This window comes from Phaenicophaeus curvirostris, chromosome 4, assembly GCF_032191515.1.
Source record: "Phaenicophaeus curvirostris isolate KB17595 chromosome 4, BPBGC_Pcur_1.0, whole genome shotgun sequence".
NCBI lineage: Eukaryota > Metazoa > Chordata > Aves > Cuculiformes > Cuculidae > Phaenicophaeus > Phaenicophaeus curvirostris.
The window spans coordinates 58,832,142-58,850,660 of NC_091395.1; positions in this window are offsets into that span (position 1 = coordinate 58,832,142).

Sequence of the window (18,519 nt, forward strand, 5' to 3'; positions counted from 1 at the left end):
AACCCATTGTATAAACTTAATAAATACAAGTTGTCTTACTATCATTATTTTCTTCTGGTTCTCTCTGTAATGAAGCAGGTCTTGGCTTCTGATTTTATACAGTATCTATTTCAGTAGTGGTAGAGGAATAGCAAATAGCTTGGTAGGCGGAGGGGCCTGGGATACGGTTAGAAGATACATTTCTACATGGAAGATGAGGAAAGTGTCTAGGAAGTTTATAAAAATAGAAATAGTTTCCAATGCTTGCTGTGGAGCTGAGTGGGCAGTGAGTCTCCAGCAAGATCTCAGTACGCATAATAAAGTCTTGAGTTTCTGCACAGTACAAAGCATCAGAGAACACTGTCTAGTAACCTGCCCACTAATAGAATTAATTACTAGTACTCTGTTCTCTCTTCATTCTACTGAGTAATTTTGGGTGGGTTTTTTAGCAGATTCCGCTGTACTAGTACGTCAGAAAAAGGGTGGGGAGGAGGGACGGATGCCTGCCAGTGTACAGCCATCCCCACTGATGCGGAACTTCATATGCAAGAAGTTGACTGGAGCACACAAAAGCAGCAGATGCAAGTGCACATGCCACTGGCTTTTTTTCAGTGACGGATTTATAATTGGTAAATGGATTTGAATATAAAAGTGTCTTTTAATAATGGCAAACGGATGCTATTAAAACTCAAGCTCATATTCCATGCAGATGGCACAAACTGTCGCGCTCTGTTTTTCTCTTTGGTTTTGTTTCTAAACATTTCAGCTGAATGTTAAATCTATGTCTGGGCAACACTTCAGATTTAAGAAATGCTGTGCGCCATGTCTGTCTTTTAGAAATGGGTGGTCAGGTCAGGCCCCACACGGTTCCTGTCCCCTCTCTGAAGGTGTGCATAGGAATTTCAACCTCATTGTCTCCAAGGTCTTTGGAAGTCAGATATTACTCGATAACTCTGAGTTATTGAGAGTGTTCAGAGAGAATGTGCTGCGGCTGATGGAGGTCTTTGTAGGCAGCACGTACTCTTCACAGTGCCTTGTGGTGTCTTCATGCAGTGACTGTATTGGTGTGCTCTTTTACAGGTAAATAATTTTTTATTTCTTTTTACACCAAGATGATCAGAACAAATGCTTCTTTATTGCTTGTATGCTCTTATCAGCATTAAAGTTGTGGCAAGGGAAACACCACTGCTGCCTTCAGCAAGGCACATACGGATTTGCCGATGGAGAGGGAGAGTGTTCCCACTCCAGTATTAGCAGTGGGGTTTGCTTTGCCTTCCAACTAATGAAATGCCATCACATTGCCAAATGAGGCAGGGGCTGCAGTGGCCCTTCTGTGTGTGTAAGCTAGACAAAAGTGGACTGTGCAGCTGGCCTGGGGTTATTTTCTTTGCTGACCCAGAAGGGAGTAGTGTTTTCTCTTTTCTAGATGCAATGGCTCTGCAGCCACCTCAGGAAGAAGAGGCAATAACAATGTATTTTTGTCATGGAAGCAAGTAGCTGTGACTCAGGAGCCTCCTGGGGCACCATTTAGCAGAGTTAAAAGATTCTATTTTCATTTAGTTGCTATATAACTGCATTTCTGAGCCTCCCAGTTCACTTCTTTCTTGCATAAGCTCCTCTTCCTGTATTTACAGGTCTTAATTTTTTCCTGCCTTGCACTATCTGTAGGTTTTTACATCTGTGCAAGTGGTGGTAAAACTCAGCTCCTTTGATGTGATAGCATTTAGCATATATGCTGCATGTACTTGGCACAAGCATAGAAGGCCATAGCAGGGGCAAGGCAGCCGGGAATCGAGCCAGTTGTTTACATATTCCTCCAAAGGACTGGTAGGTCAAACATCCTTCTTGTCCACAATACTCTTCCATTAACAGCTGTTAGTGAATGTTAGCGCATCATATTTTTTTCCCCTCGAGGCTGAGCACATTATCTCTACAACACTCCAGCACCTTGCTGGGAACATGCCACAATTCTGTTTTCAGAGTGTTTTGTTAATGCTGGTGACCTTGGTGGTGTGACCACAACACCTGCTTTACCTGATAAGATCATTAATTTTTTTCACTGCAGCCTTTGTGTTCAGCATAAGCAAATCTTCATTTGTACCTGGAAAACATTGCCCAAACATCCGCTTACCGGAGCACTGACCTGTATCTCCCAGTATATTTTTAAAGTGTTAAGTAGGTAATTAAAAGAAATCACTTCAATAAAAGCAGAATGAACATAAGCCTCTCGTTAGCTGCAATGGAGCAAGACGGTATTGGAATCAATCGTGCAGCTTTTCAGCTGTCACTCTGCTGCAGCAGCAGCTGTCTGTCAAGGGAGGTGACAGTGGAGAGCTGATCTATACTCTTCTCTGAGCTACAGAGATAAGCTGCACATGCACAATGAACGTGTTCCCAAAATAAACACATAGGGAAGAACAGGATATTTTTTTAACAATAAATCTTCTCACTCTGCTAACAGTTCCTCCTTCCTCTTTTGTTATTTTACCAGGTTGCTGTCACCTCCTGCTTTTTTATTTGCAGTGGCTGTGTGTTCTCCTTCTGCCTCCTACCTTACAGGTGTGTTTTTCTGCGTGCCGCTGCTTTGTGTTTTTACATTTGCACCCAAGTGCTGCATCCCACCTTCTGCCGTATCCCACCTTCAGTTGAGGTGTGGGGCCCATGCATGGATGAGCCAGCGGGACTGCCGCTGCTGTTGGTGAAGTGCTCATCGAGATCCTTAGGAAAGGTTTAAATGGGTCTGGAATCAGGTGTTGAGTAGAGGAGCTGCAACTCCAGAGCTCTCTAATGGGGCTGTCCCTAATTCAAGCCTTATCCCCGTGCTTTGTGCGGGCAGGACTCCAGGGGCATTATATTTGCTTTTGCATCTGTATTAATCAGGCATGATTTTATTAAATGATAAAATGGTTTCAGCTTCCCCCTCACCCTGTTTTCTCTAGTTGTGTGCATTTACAGAGCAGTCCTGAAGCTCTTCTCTCTTCCTTACCCTTGTGTTGGATGTAGAAAAGCAGATTTCCTTGGCAGAAATCCTGTGCTGTGGGTCTTGCTATGTGGTCCCACTCACAAGTATATCCTGGTCCTATGTCTTGTGGAAAGCGCAGCTGAGGTTACTCCTGTTTCTCTGCGCTACTTTACAGTAACAGACATTTGTATTTAGCAGTCTGGGAGCCTTGGGTGACCTCATTTCCTCAGTAAAATATTGCAACATAAGCATCGTGTCAAGAAAGTGCAAGGGATGACAGTGGCTCAGAAGATTGATTGTGTCACTGGTCCGGACTAAGAGCACGGACGTCCTGAGGGACTTGCTTCAAGGCCTTCCAAAAACATCCAGTAGAAACTAGCAGCTGGCATAAAAGGGGGAAAAGCTGATCTCGGAGAAACCTTTACATGTACAAAATAACCCTAAATCTTTTCACTTAAAGAATCGATTTCATTCTTTATTTCGTGATCTTGGTTGTACAACACTTGTGTGTATTTTTTATTTAGTTTTGCCTGAGGTCTACACAGCCTGAAATGAAAAGCATGGATTTCTCCATCGTTCTGTGAGATGGAGCTAAGCGAGTTTCCTTCACATTTTGTAGGTAAGAAAGTAAAGTCAGAAGGATTGCCTCGGAGCGTGAATTGCCTTTTGTGTAGCTGTGCTGATTGATGCTGGTTATGCCCTTTGGTTTCATCTCAGAGAGCCCAAAGTAGCAGGTCAAAGTCTGATGCCCGAGACAGGTAGCTCAGGACACGTGCTGTCCCTGTCCTTGTGTCTTTCTCTTTGAGGTGCAGATTAGTTCAACTCTTCATTTTCAACTCTTTTCTACTTAAACAAGAATAAATACATTTTTGCCAGAATAAGGGTTGCGATAGGATTCACAAGACCAAATACCACATTATGGCATATATGTGGGTAAAATTGGCAGCTCCCATTTTCTAGGCTAGTGGCTTTGATTAGCTGACTCCTTTGATAATTTCAAAGAGCCTAAGATAAAAGGAGCTTAGAAAATACAAAGACCTCTGATTTCCTTCCAGAGGTACAGCAGAGGAGCAGGGAAGTGACACTGAGCCATCACTGTTTCTATAGCACTGAGTTCACTGAATATGCATGGCCAGAAAATGCCAGTTTTCAGGCCTGTCAAAAGATATTTTTCTTAAGTTTTTGAAGTACCTCAGGAATGATAGTTACACAGCATCTTGCACACTGCCAATCCTACCTTTGAAGTCTATGGTTTTAGGAAAGTTCAATACAGCTTGCTTAAATTTAAGCTAAGAACATATCCACATGCAGTGGAAGTCCGGTCGTTCTATAAAACTTTTGTTCTTTTTTGTTAAGCTATTACTTGCAGCTTTGCAGAAAACAATGTGTCAAAACTAAGATTTTGACAGCAAAAATTTCAGCACTATCATTTAGTTGGAAATGTTGATTTTTTTTTCTGGTTCTGTCTAAGAGAAGATCTCTGCTTACACAGAGTTTTGGGTTGTTTTTCCAATGAAGTTATAATTTCTGTCCAAACTTAGGGCATTGCTCAGCTGCAGTGTCAATTTTACTGTGGAGTCTAAACAATAAAATAAATAGAAGGCATACACATACACCTAAGTTTAAAGGAAAAAATAACAAAACCAGTAATTTCTGATATTTTAAATAATTATTCTTAATAATAATATTACTGTAAATCCTGATCACCTCAGTCATACTTAGTCTATACCTACACAAAACTTCCCTTATGATTTCACATCTTATATAGAATCATAGAATAACCAGGTTGGAAGAGACCCACTGGATCATCGAGTCCAACCATATGAGGGCTTTCAGAATCCAAATAACTTTCCAAAAACCTGATAAAAACCTGATATTTCTAATAGTTAATGGAAAGAACAACTCCATTCAGAAATGTTAAACTTTAAAGAATGAAGTAATGTGCACGTGTGGTAGACAGAGACTGGAAGTGTGCTCTTCGTGTTTCAGTCCAACTTATGTTTGTATGTGGCTGGATCGCTGGGCTGAGGCCAATGGGATGAGGTTTAACAAGTCCAAGTGCAGAGTCCTGCGTTTGGGACACAACGTGCAGCGCTACAGGCTTGGGGAAGAGTGGCTGGAAAGATGCCTGGCAGAGAAGGACCTGGGGGTGTTGGTTGTCAGCCAACTGAACATGAGCCTCCAGTGTGTCCCGTTGTAGAGAGGTGGGTGTTGGTCTGTGCCCAAGGGATGTGACAAGAGGGAATCAATTCCAGCTGCGCCAGGGGAGGTTCAGATTGGACATAAGGAAAATTTCTTCACTGAAGGGGTTATTGAGCACTGGAACAGACTGCCCAGGGATGTGGTTGAGTCACCATCCCTGGAGGTGTTTAAAAGGTGGGCAAATGAGGTGCTTGGGGACATGGTTTAGTGGCAGACAGGAATGGTTGGACTCAGTGATCCAAGAGATCTTTTCCAACCTTATGATTCTATGAGTTTTGGAACAGCAGTAGCTTATTGATCACTAGCTACCACACGGCTGGGCCAAGCACAGGCAGATGCCAGCAGAATCATTCACTCTTGCCTGTGCCCTTTATTTAACCAGTTGTTAAATATAAGATAGATAACCAAGGCATGAGATAAAACAATGCTATTTGAGAATGGCTTTGAACAAGTCCACTTCTGTATTAACAGAGCTTGGAGGAGCAGGGCCCGATCCTATTGGCTGTTCACAACCAGTAAATGAACTTCAGGAAAAGCTGAGGTTCTCACTGGTATTTAGCATCAGCCTGGGCAAAGACTGCCAGCTTCTGATGGACCTTAATCAAGTATCTGCATAGGCTTTTCCCACTGATGTTTAACCTGTCGAATTGCAGACCAGCCTGATTCCTCTGAGTGGAGGTTTCTAACTTACAGGCTGGTAATGAAAGAAAACCCAAAGAAGCAAACCAACAAACCCAAATGAAAGAAAAGGGCAAATAGAAGATGGGCACAGGGAGTAGACAAATTAATGCATTTAAATTGCAGGGCAGCAACTGTATTGCTCCACGTCCAAGTCATTTGCCATTATAGAAACCCTTTCATTGTTGGTAACTGCTCAGTATCTGTTCCTACAACCATGACAAGTGCTAACTAAAAGCCCCCAGAACAACCTAGGAAGTTCTAGCTTATTTCTGAACAGCTCCTAAGAGCACCTACGCTGTGATGGATGGCACTTTACTTCTAATCTCCTTTATGAAAAGCACAAGACTGCCAATATTTGTAAGCTTTACTCACACAAGTCAGCAAATATAATAGGCAAACATGCAGAGCAAAATACATTTTGATTGATTGGACAGCCTTTGGAGAGAAGACATCGAGTTCTTTATTACAGATATTTATCTTGTCTTTTCCACTCTGCCTCTTATTAGTGCAGATGGTGGAGTTTTCATGTATTTTTAAATACTAATAAGTGTGAGAGATGTGGGAAAGGCTTTTCAGTGGCTTTTCTCTTATTTTAATTGAAATGAGGTCAGATATAATGCTGGCCTAATCATATCTTGTTAAGCTCAAATATGTGTATTTTCCAAGTACTGAGGGCACTGTGGATGATCAATACAAACTCTGCCACAAGAAATGCAACTAACAATCCCATCCTTATAAATACTTTAAGTGTCTGTTATAAAAGCAAACATCATCATAGCATTGGCTTTTCTCTTTTATCTGCATAAGTGCACTTGGGAACACGCCAGCATTTTGCTATGTAGAGTGGTCACCAGTAGACGGTGCTAACTATTTCCAAATCCAATACCAGATCCTTCTCAGTTCTTCAAGCAAGTCCTCCTGTCTGCCTCATCTTCCTGGCCGATCTTTCTCAAAGCCTATTTTTGATAAATTTGCCATTCGCAACAGATTAGCCTCATCTTTTCATTTTCCTTCTTTGCAGATATGACCTTTAGTTGCTCTTGCGTGCTGGTTTTGTTGGGTTTTCCCTGTGCTCCAATTGGCTGCAGCCAACTGTCAAACAGGAACTTCTGGGAATGTAATCCCCACACCCAGAGATTTGGCTGCGCTTCCAAAGAGCTTACCTTTGTCTTTATTCACAGTTCTTTGATCTTGACTGCATTTTTCTATTCTTTCTGGAAATGAGCCTTAACATTGCTCAAAAACAAATAAATCATTTTCACTCAAACTCATCTTTAATACAACTTCTTTTAAATTCTGCTTTTGAAAGCAAAAGGGAAAATATAAAGAAAGGAGAAGGTCATATAAACATAAATCAAAGTCAGTCAAATGGTATAGAATAACTCCAGTGACTTCCGTCTTTTGCCTTAAGCAAGGAAATTCTTTAAGCTCATTGATTTAGAATTCAAACTGATAGGTGTTTCTGTTTTCAGTGGCTGTTGGGTTCAGAGCAATATCCCATTACTCCAGCTAACAGATATTGTAGTGCTAATTCTCCTGATGAAAGTCATAGTGTCAGACTTGCATTGATGGGGAGAACCAGGCTCATCACTATTCAAGTGTCAGCATTGCAGATTACATTCTCCTGAGCCCCGTGCAGGAGCTGAGAAGTGCCAGTGACTGCTAGGCCGGAGAGGGACTAAATGAGCCAAGCATCCACACCGGCGGTCGACATACCTCCTTTTGTAGCCGTGGTACTTGGGGTACATATTTGAGTTTTAACTGCTTTGCTAAGCCTCTTTTTTTTTTTTTTTTCCCTGTGCTGTCTATAAAAAGCAATAGACTCAATACTGAGGATGTGCTAACTGGGGTACTCCGGGGTTGTGTCTACAAGCCTAGGTCTGGAGTAGGACATAACCTGTAAGAGGAGGAAAGCTGCCATCTCCAGTGCCTCTGAGCTATGGTACAGCTGGTCCACATCTCTCAGCTCCCTCCTGATTCTTGCTAGAGGGTATGTCTAGGCCAGAACACTTTTGGTAAGAAACTGCCCCCTTAGAGGCTTATTTCCTAATAGTCAGAAACAAAAAAAAAGACATGGGCATATGAGGAGTTTGCTCTTTGAAGGGATCTGAACAGGCTGGACCACTGGGCTGAGTTTGTGCCTTGTTTCTGTGTTTCTTTTAATTTAAGTGTGCCTGATGTGTAGCCCTAAATCTTGGGTAGCTTTGGGCATGAACAGCTTTTGAACATAGGAGCCACCAGAGCGAGGCAACAACCAAGCTGTTCGAGAGGTGGCCACCTCATTACTGAAAACCGTGTTCTGTAGGTGACGTTCAGATTCCCAAGCTATGCAGCCTGCTTGACTTCAGATGTAATGATTCTTCTCTAAAAGGTCAAGCGATGCCTCAGTCATTTGATCTAGCACTTTTGCATCAGGTCTTCCCTTTTTTTTTTTTCTCTCCAAGCTACCCTGAGTCAGCTTTTGTTACTGATCCATCCTCCTGCCTGAAGGAAAATGCCTTGTGCTTTCCCTTATGTGGCCTTCAAGGTCCGCCTAGCATTCTGCTGAGGTTTCAGTGTTCTGCACCTAGACCTTGTACAGACAGCTATTAGCTTATTTTCCTAAGTTAACTGAAAAGTACAACTTCTAAACTGCAGCTTCTAACATGCGTGCATTCATAGAATCATAGAATAACCAGGTTGGAAGAGACCCACCGGATCATCGAGTCCAACCGTTCTTATCAAACATTAAACCATGCCCCTTAGCACCTCGTCCACCCGTGCCTTAAACACCTCCAGGGAAGGTGACTCAACCACCTCCCTGGGCAGCCTGTGCCAGTGCCCAATGACCCTTTCTGTGAAAAATTTTTTCCTAATGTCCAGCCTAAATCTCCCCTCGCGGAGCTTAAGACCATTCCCTCTTGTCCTGTCCCCTGTCACTTGGGAGAAGAGGCCAGCACCCTCCTCTCTACAACCTCCTTTCAGGTAGTTGTAGAGAGCAATGAGGTCTCCCCTCAGCCTCCTCTTCTCCAGGCTAAACAACCCCAGCTCTCTCAGCCACTCCTCATAAGGCCATTGCTCTCGATAAGATCTTGCTGACTCTGTAAAAGACTTCACAATAAAAGGAATTATTTTGTTGCATCAGAATGATTTATGAGTATTGAAATGTTGACAAGGATCCTAGTGAGGAAAATAGAAATCTGATATGAGGAAGAGGGTTTTGGTACGCGAATTGGAAATATTGATGCCCTTTTTAGAGCTTTGGAGAAACCAGATTGGGTTAACCATATAATCCAAAACATAATGGAGTGCCTGCATTAATTTTAAAGACCACAGTAAATCAGCAAGTGTCTTGAAGGGTGAAACAGATGTCCTGAGCTTGAATATTCATCTTTGTCTCCAATAGGTTTTATAATAATCTAGCTGTGTTATAGAAGTTGCTGAAGCAACCACCTTTCATTTAGTATCAGCACCAGACACAGTATCAGACACAAGTAAATTCACTGAAGAAACTGAATCATCTGCCAAAAGGAACTATTCTGATAGATGCAAGGGAAGAGAAAAACACAGAACTGAGTGGAAAATCAGACCTACCTTAAACAAGCATGACCCTGATTAAAAACCCCGAGGGGCAGGATTGAAACAGGCTGTCTGGAAGCGCTTGGTAGAAGCACAGAAACAGCCTTTGTTTTCTTAATCCCTCCAATACCCAAAGGAACAAGACTCAGAAATTTTGTAAGAAACAGCATCGTAACAATTTCTCCTAAGCAGAGTAACTTGCAAGGCCTCCACATTTTTGGGCAGGAAGCTTTGGATTTGCTGGTTTTGCAGCTGCTTTAGGGTCAGGTTTTTAAACATTTTATAACTGCATCCTTTTTCTCCCCTCCCAGTTTATTCCATTTTATCAGGCTTGTCTAGAGCTGGTACATATTGTAACTCCTCTGCCAGGTAGGAACAGGTTTGAAGCTTTGCAGGTTGCTGTCCTGTTAGACCTGTGCTGCAGGAATATATATATATTTTAATTTTTTATCTTCACCTGCACATGCTGTGTGTTTAGATATAGGCAGAAAACGGATTCAAGAAAATACCTGTTGAAGTGCGTGCAACCAGGAGCCCCACGTGGCTCCTGCCACACAGCCTCCACTGGGGACCAAGGCTACCTTCTGCTCTTTGTAAATGACTGCTGTGTACTGACCACTACATGTTCAATCTCTTATTTAACTTTGACAGAGACTGAAAAAAACAAGGATTAGAATAGAGATGTGCAAAAGATTGCTTAGTACCATTAAATTTTATGTCTCTTCTACTAATAGATAAGACAATTTCTGTCTAATATATTTTGACTCCATTGTAGGCTATGGCAGCCAAGCCCCACATTTTTATGTCTTTCTGCTGTTTCCTAGTTCTGATGTTTTCTTTTGTTCACTGTTTTATTTCTTTGCTTTGTATAAGAAGGTTTCCACATTTTGTCTTGTTTTCCTTGTTTCTCAATGTTCCTGATAAAAAAAACAGCAATAAAAGAGCAATGAAAGATAAATTCACACTTCAGCTGGGACTCTCTCATGTATTTTTCAGGCATTCTTAAATCCCCACCCCCAAAATCCACAAATAGGAAATAATGATTTAAATTTAGGCATCATAGCAGAAGGTACAGCTGATGTTATCTCCCAGCCTTTCCTCGCATCATTAGCTAAATGGGAATAATACTTGGAATTGGCTGCATAGGTGCATATTTTGCATGCTTCCTGCAAAAATTATATCTTCTGTTACTTTACTGTGGAATGACTAAATAATGTGGTTTTGCTCCAGTCCGTAATTGTTATTGCGTAGGCTTAGGGCACCCTCTTTAGAGCAGGGAGCTTGTCCCCAGGGGGCCAGGTGGGCATCGCACCTGAACCAAGCAAGGCTTTGCCATCACACGTAGCTGCGGCTAACACACACAAACACGAAGGAAGATCTGATCGGCTGCTTTTCTGATCATGAAGCCTCCACCTTGCACTTAATAGACTCCAGTTAATCAAGCTAAAGAACCCAAGGAGTTAAATGCAGATATAATTCTTTCTCTTATAGCAGGCTGGGGATCTGCGGGCAGGGTTCAGCCATGATGCTAAAATCCCATTCAAGCAGAAATGTCACGTTATTTACTTACTAAAACAATGCTCTTATTACAAAGACATGTTAGGAGTGAAAATATGACAGCATCTATTTTAGGTTGTCATTGATCTTTAATTTGCTGTGACCTGAAGGTTTTCTATGTAGTCAGTGGTTTTTGGCCAAAATATGTGACTGCAGGGAAATGACTAAATGAGTGCCAGAGATGTTCTTTTTTTCTCATGAAAAGACTGAAATTGCTTTGTGTAAATGGGTGGAAAATGCTGATATTTTGTTTCTATAAATACTTCGCCTCCTGCGTGCTGTATTTCATTTGTGCTGTTTCCTAGGAGTATTTGGCTTCTTATCACTTTTATGCAGGGTGCTGAATACAAATGAGCTGCCGTTTACCCAGCAACCAAGCTGTGGAGCATTTGAGACTGTTGTGCGTTTCCTGAGCAAGAGTAACTACTGAATGAAGTAGATTACCCTGTAGCCTTGCAAAACACTGAGTATTATAAAACATGCATTTAGTGGATAAAGTCACAGAGGAAAATGCACAGACGCTCTCTGTTTCTATATATAAGGACATGCATGTATATAAATATATCTGGGTGATATAAAAAAAAACCCTGAAATAATCCATAATTTTTAATGAGAATTTATATACAGAAAAGGCAAAAGAAAATCCAAGTAGTGGGTTTTATTCTCAGTGACACTGCCTACAACCAGGCTCCTTGTTTATGAAGTCTATAAACAAGGCTCCATTACCATAGGCTTGTGTGTTCACAGGGTTGGAAGGAACCCCAGGAGGTCACTAGTCTAATCTCTGCGCAGAGCAGGGCCAGCTTTGAGGTCAGACCAGGTTGCTCAGGGCTTGATACAATTGTTCCTTGGAACCACTAGGGATAGAAGCTGCTCAGCCTCTCAAAGCAGCCGTCCTACTGGCTGATTGTCCTCCTGGGCAAAATCTTTTTCCATATATTCAGTCTGAAACTCTCTAATTTCATCATCTGTTGTCTCTCATTCTCCTACCTCGCATCTCTGTGAGTCAAAGCCTGACCCTGCCTTCTTGACAACCTCACTATAGATGCTGGCGAGCTGCTGTTAGGTGACCCCAAAGCTGTCTCTCCTCCAGGCTGGACAAGCCCAGCTCCTTCAGTGTCTCCTCATATGGATGTGCTCCAGCCGCTGGCCAGCCTGAGGGCCCTCTACTGAACTCACCTCACCTAATCATCCTCTTTCTTTTGTTTGAGAGAGAAAAACTAGATATGGGACTGCATATCTGGCCTCACTACTGCTGAGTAAAGGATTTCAGTGGCTCCCTTGGACCTCCTGCCTGTGCTGCTGTTAGTACAGCCCTGGTTGCTCCTGGCTGCTTTGCTGCTAGGGTGCACAGCTGACTCAAGCCCAGCTCAGCCCCAGTTGCATCTGCAGGGAAACCTTTCCCAAGTGCAGGATGTGGCATTATCTTTGTTGAATTTCAAAGGATGCCTGCTGGCCTATTCCTCCCATTGGCACAGCCACAACACCACACCAGCAGGAGGTTCTTTCTTGCTCATCTGGCAGGCACAGCGATGGGGCATGGGGCTGTTAGAAAGGAGGGCGACTATTGCACGAGGTAGCTGAAACTGGGGTAGTGGGAAAGCACAGATCCTGGGTGGGTGAGGATGCAGCAGTGAAGGGGAAGTGTGGAGGGGTGCAGACGTACAGCCTTTGGAGATCACACTCCATCACTTTGCTGTTCAGTTCCTTTGCAGTTTGCTTGCAGTTCCTTTGGTGTCTTAAGCATTCACAAGAAAGACAAAGGCATGTGGATATTTATTTCTATTAAGTTTTTGTTCCATGAATGTTGCTAATATACTACTAATACCTTTCTCAAGAAAGACTTAATGTGGGGTAGGACTGTAGGTGAAGCTACATGTAAAAAACTCCAGGACATCCCAATTTATTGTGTCCATTCCTCTTTCCCATAGTAAGTCCTTCCCAGATCTGGGGGTTTGGAGCCACAATAGTTCCTTGTTTATGGAAAATAGGGAAAGGAAGGATGGTACTTATGATAAACTCCTCTTCCTCTGACATTGCATGAGTAATGACCTCCACTACACGTGCCTGCAGTGCATCTCTGGTGTAGGATACCGGGGGCCAGTGAGCAGGGTGCCACTGCAGTGGACTTCCCAGCTCTCCTGAAGAAGGATTTCATATAATTATAGAATGGTTCAGATTGGAAGGGACTGTGAAGGTCATCTAAACCAAGCCCCCTGCAGTGAGCAGGGACATCTTCAACTAGATCAGGTTGCTCAGAGCCCCATCCAACCTGAACTTGAATGTACCCAGAAATGGGGCATCTACCAACTCTCTGGGGAACCTTTCACAGTGTTTCACCACCTTCAGTGAGAAAAAAGTCTAAACTTCTCCTCTTTCAGCTTAAAACCATTAGCCCTTGTCCTATTGCTACAGGCCTAGCAAAAAAGTTTCCCCCATCTTTCTTATAAGCCTCCTTTAAGTATTGAAAGGCTGCAATAAGGTTTCCTCAGAGTCTTCTCTTCTCCAAGCTGAACAACCTCAACTCTTGCAGTCACTTTTCGTAGGAAAGGTATTCCAGGCCTTTGAACATTTTTGCGGCCCTCCTCTGGACCTGCTCCAGCAAGTCCTGTGCTGAGGTCTCCAGAGCTGGACACAGTATTCCAGGCGTGGTCCCACCAGAGCAGAGGAGAGGGGAAGAATCATGAATTCCTCATCTCTACACAACTGGACAGTGTCCCCTGCTCTTGCCAGGATACCTGACCCTGCTTCTGCTGCCTGTGCATTTTCTTTTTCCCCTTTAGTTTGAGCCACAGATCATGACTCAGACTTCTCGTAGTTGAGGATGGAGAGCTTTTGCACTCTTTGGAAAGCATCCTTAAAGATCTTCAAGCTCTGCTCTGCTCCCTCATCCCCGAGGACAGTTTCCCAGGGAGTCCTGTCAACTAACTTCTTGAAGAGCTGGAATTTTGCTTTCCTGAAATTCAGGGTCCAGACTTTACTCTTCACTTGACCCATATCCCTTAGGACCGTGAACTCCACCAGCACGTGATCGCTACATCCCAGGCAGCCTCCAGCCTTGTTTTTGATTAGCTCGGTTACTCTAGTAATCGCCAGGTCAAGTATTGCATCTCCCCAGGAAGGGGTGTCTGTTATCTGGCTTAAAAAGTTGTCTTCAGTGCATTCCAGGAGTCTCCTGGATTGGCTACAGCTCACCATGCTACTCCTCCAGCAGATGTCCAGGTGGTTGAAATTCCCCAACAGGATCAGAGGCTCCAAGAGCAATGCCTCCAGTAGCTGGATTAAGAAGACTTCATCATTTGCTTCCTCTTGACCTGGAGGGCTGCAGTAGGCTCCAGCCACTAGGGTCCCTTTGTTGCCTCAGTCTCTGACTTCTAGCCACAGGCTTTCATCTTGCTCGTGGCTACTCTTCAAAGACAGCTCTTCACTCTCTATCCATTTCTTGATGTAGAGGGCAACTCCTCCACCTCTCCTTCCTCGACTGTCTCTTCTGAACAGCCTGTAGCTATCGATAGCTGCAATCCAGTCATGGGATTCAGCCCACCAAGTTTCAGTAATGGCAGCCAGGTCATGGGATTTGACAAGCTGTACCCTTTGTCTGATTTCTGAGAATATTTTTTTTAAATAGTTTTCATAAGAGCCTATCTTACAGTGCTGCAATTCAGCAAAGAAAGCTACTTTTGTGCTTCTTTAAAGGAAAACTGCAGGAACATACCAGGTGCACTATCTGGAGCAGAAATCTTCAGAAGTCAAAAGCAAAGGACATTTAGTCCTGACCAAGCAGACTAAACATTTGGCATGAAAGCTGGAGAATGTTCAAGATAATAATAATGTACTCTGCATGTTGCAGTACCTCTCCTCTAGCAGTTGGAGTCCAAAAAGGTCACATTAACCATGACTGAAGAAAGAAAGGAAAACACTCAGCAAGATGAATATTGCTCAGAGCATTAATATTCCCATACCTTCTTCCACAGCAGGATCACAAGCAATTAACAGTCCTCATAGTGGGAACACTTCTACTGACATACTTTCCTCTCACCCACAATTTTTTTCAAATACCTTACTTTGGGCAGGTGTTCAGTTGTGACCCAACAAAACTCATTTTTATTTGCAAATTAACCTAGAAATTAAATTTTCCCAGACAAAAGGTGGAAGTGTTCTTCCTTCCTACACTTCTGATTTTGTATGGGGTGAGCTGATCGGCAGCTTTCCATCCACCACTGTTCATTTCCTTCAAGATACCTGAAAAATACCTTAGATTACATGGCATTTACATTAACATTGTACTCAATAAAGCAGAGGTTTTATAACAAAATATTTGAGAAGAAAAAAAGAGATTGTGTGAAAAATACCTCACACAATAGGGTACTTAACTTATTTTAACATACATGTGCTCCTAAATGTTCACTTGATTCCATTTCTCTTTCTGATTCAAGATAAATATTTGAGATTTTGGAAAAGAGAAAGAGTCATCATGTTAACAGGAAAGACAGTGTTAATGTAATACACCAAAGTGACAAGATGTCTGGCTGTACTCACCTGGAAATCGGAATATTTTCTATTGGACGTCCCCTTGGAGGATTACGTGCACCGCTGTATGTGTCTGTATGGGGGTTCATGCCGTGTCCCAGGGGATCCACATGCTCCCCTGCACATTTGGTTTTGGTGGCTGAAGATGTGGCATAACCTTGCACCTCCACGTTTCCTATTCAGATTTATATATGATGCCCATTCACGTCCTGTCTGAGTGCTTCTTTAATTGTGTTACCCATCTGAAATGCCAGTTTGTCTATGGGTGTCTGATAGCACAATCATTCACATGCCCTTGACTGTATTTTGGGGCATGACTGAAATGGATGCACCTGCAAATTTGCATAAAAAATTCACCTGAGCCTATGAACTAGAATTTGAGGGAAAGCAACAGAATACACATTCTTTGGTACGCTATTTCAACACTTTTTTCCCTTCTCAAAGAAGAGAGAGCATTTCCTTTTTACACAGGGCTGCTGTATGGACACAACAGGCACCGCTTTTTAAAACAAGCAGTTTCTGAAAGTTCTTTTAAGGAAATGTGTATATGTGTGTGTGTGCACATGCACACATATTCCTGCGTACATGAATATGTGTATTTCTAACACTCTCCCTTCCCCTTTTTCTGTCATTTGAATGTTCTGAAACAATCATTCATTTTTAGTTTTGGCAAGACGGGGCCGTCTGCTGCATCCTGCTGCTGCTCCAGGCTCTTAACTCAGGCTCCGACAAAGCTCTTGCTCTCTGCACCGGCTCCCTCCTGCACCTCCCTGCCCCTCCTGCGCCTGCCTCCCCTTCCAACTCCTCCTCCTCTGGCTCATGAGGAAGGCTCCTCGAGAAGAACAGGCTGTCTCAGCCTGACAGCCCCTCACTGAGTGGGGCAGGGCTGCTGCAGGTGAAGCTGCAGGAAATGCCCCAGGTGGGAAGAGTGAGAGAAAATCCTCCTTCCTCTTCCCTGAGGAGGGAGAGATGATTGCCAAATAAATTGCTGTTAAATCAGAAAACACCCTGTCTGCAAAATTAATTGTAGGCAGTGATAGCAGGCAAGTAGGCTTCCCTTCTGAAAAATGCCCCGAGATTTTTAGAGGTCTACATGAAACAGCTCAGCATGAGTAAATGTTGCAGAATCGGGATCCTAATTGGGCTTTGGCATGTATTCTTTAAAGAATCATAGAATCACCAGATTGGAAAAGACCCACCAGATCATCGAGTCCAACCATTCCTATCAAATAGTAAACCAAGAAGGTGCTTTACATAACAATATGGCATTTGCAGACATTTAAAATCTTATAGGAATACCAAACCCTCAGACCACATTTCCTGACAGTGTGTTGAGTGCCACTTGGAAATGGTGGACACACCAAAGGCGTCCTGAAGGGACACCCCTGGATGGCCACAGCAGCTGTGCTTCACGGACATGTCTTGTCTGGCTCATGGAAATATCACAACTTTGCCACTGTTTTGAGAAATTATTTCTGTGGGGTTTTTTTATTTTATAGAATCATAGAATATCTCAAGTTGGAAGGGACCCATAAGGATCACAGAGTCCAATTCTGTGCTTCTCGCAGACCTACCTAAAACCATTTAGACTGAGACAAGTACCTCCCTCAGACAGCTAGCAATGCTGTGCTTGATGCACTCCAGGACATGCCTGGCCCTTTTGGCTGCCAGGGCACACCGTTGGCTTATATTGAACTTGCCGTTGACCCAAACCCCCAGATCTCTTCCTGCAGGGCCGCTCTCCAGTCTTCTTGTCCCTCCATTTGTATGTATAAGCAGAACTGCCTCATCTCAGGTGGAGAATCCAGCACTTGCTCTTGTCAAATTTCATGCAGGTGGTGATTGCCCAGCTCTCTAGTCTATCCAGATCTCCCTGAAAGGCCTCCAGACCCTCAGGGGAACCCACAGCTCCTCTTAGTTTAGTATCATTAGCCAACTCAGTTAATGTACATTTGATTCCTGTGTCCAGATCATTTATAAAAGTATTAAAGAGCAGTGACCCTGAAATCAAGCCTGGGGGAACCCCACCGATGACTGCCTGCCAGCTTGATGTAACACTATTTATTAGAACTCTTCGAGCACGACCTGTCAGACAATTGCTTACCCAACGTATTATGGACTTATCTAGCTGTGTGCTGGGCTTTTTGTCCAGAGACGGTATCAAAAGCTTTTCATTTCTGTTATTGTTTTCATATTTATTTTGGAGAATGACAGAAAAACCCAACAGGGCTCATAATTCGCAACAATTTCTATCTGCTTGCCAACGAAATAAACATCCTGAGATTATTGTGCTTGTTGCATTAAGTTGCAGATGTGGAGTGTAATAGCTCCTGCAAAGAGGTGTATTACATGAATCATTAAAATCACTGAAAAGATAAAACCGAGCAAAGCAAACTGGGAATAACACTGACCTCAAATAATTTCTGTCTTGTTTCTACCTTATCAGATGATAAAGGAATTAACCCGATAACTCAAGTGTTGCTTTCTGAATTTTTGCCTCCCACAGGGATTATGTATGGCTGGAGATGATGAGACCTGAGTCTGCTCAGCATGAAGAAGACGGGCCTCACTCCTGTCTTCAGCTACCGCACGGGAGGTTCTGCTGAAGCCGTGCAGTGAACGGTGAGAGGCAGCTGCAGCAGACACAGGCTGCAGCAGCAGGAACTGGCCCTGCCAACTGAGGAGAGAGGCTGGCATGCAATGGATGGATTTCACAGAATCACCAGGCTGGAAAAGACCCACTGGATCATCAAATCCAACCATCCCTATCAATTACCAAACCATGCCCCTGAGCACTTCATCCATCCATCTTTTAAACAGCTCCAGGGAAGGTGACTCAACCACCTCCCTGGGCAGCCTGTTCCAGTACCCAATGGCCCTTTCCGTGAAAATTTTTTTCCTGATGCCAAGCCTGAACCTCCCCTGGCAGAGCCTGAGGCCATTCCCTCTTGTCCTATCAAATTTACAAGAGTAATGCTTTTATTCATGTGTATAAGGTGTCCTATTCAAACTGGGGCACCCTGACAGGTAGATGAAGTGCTCAGAGATAT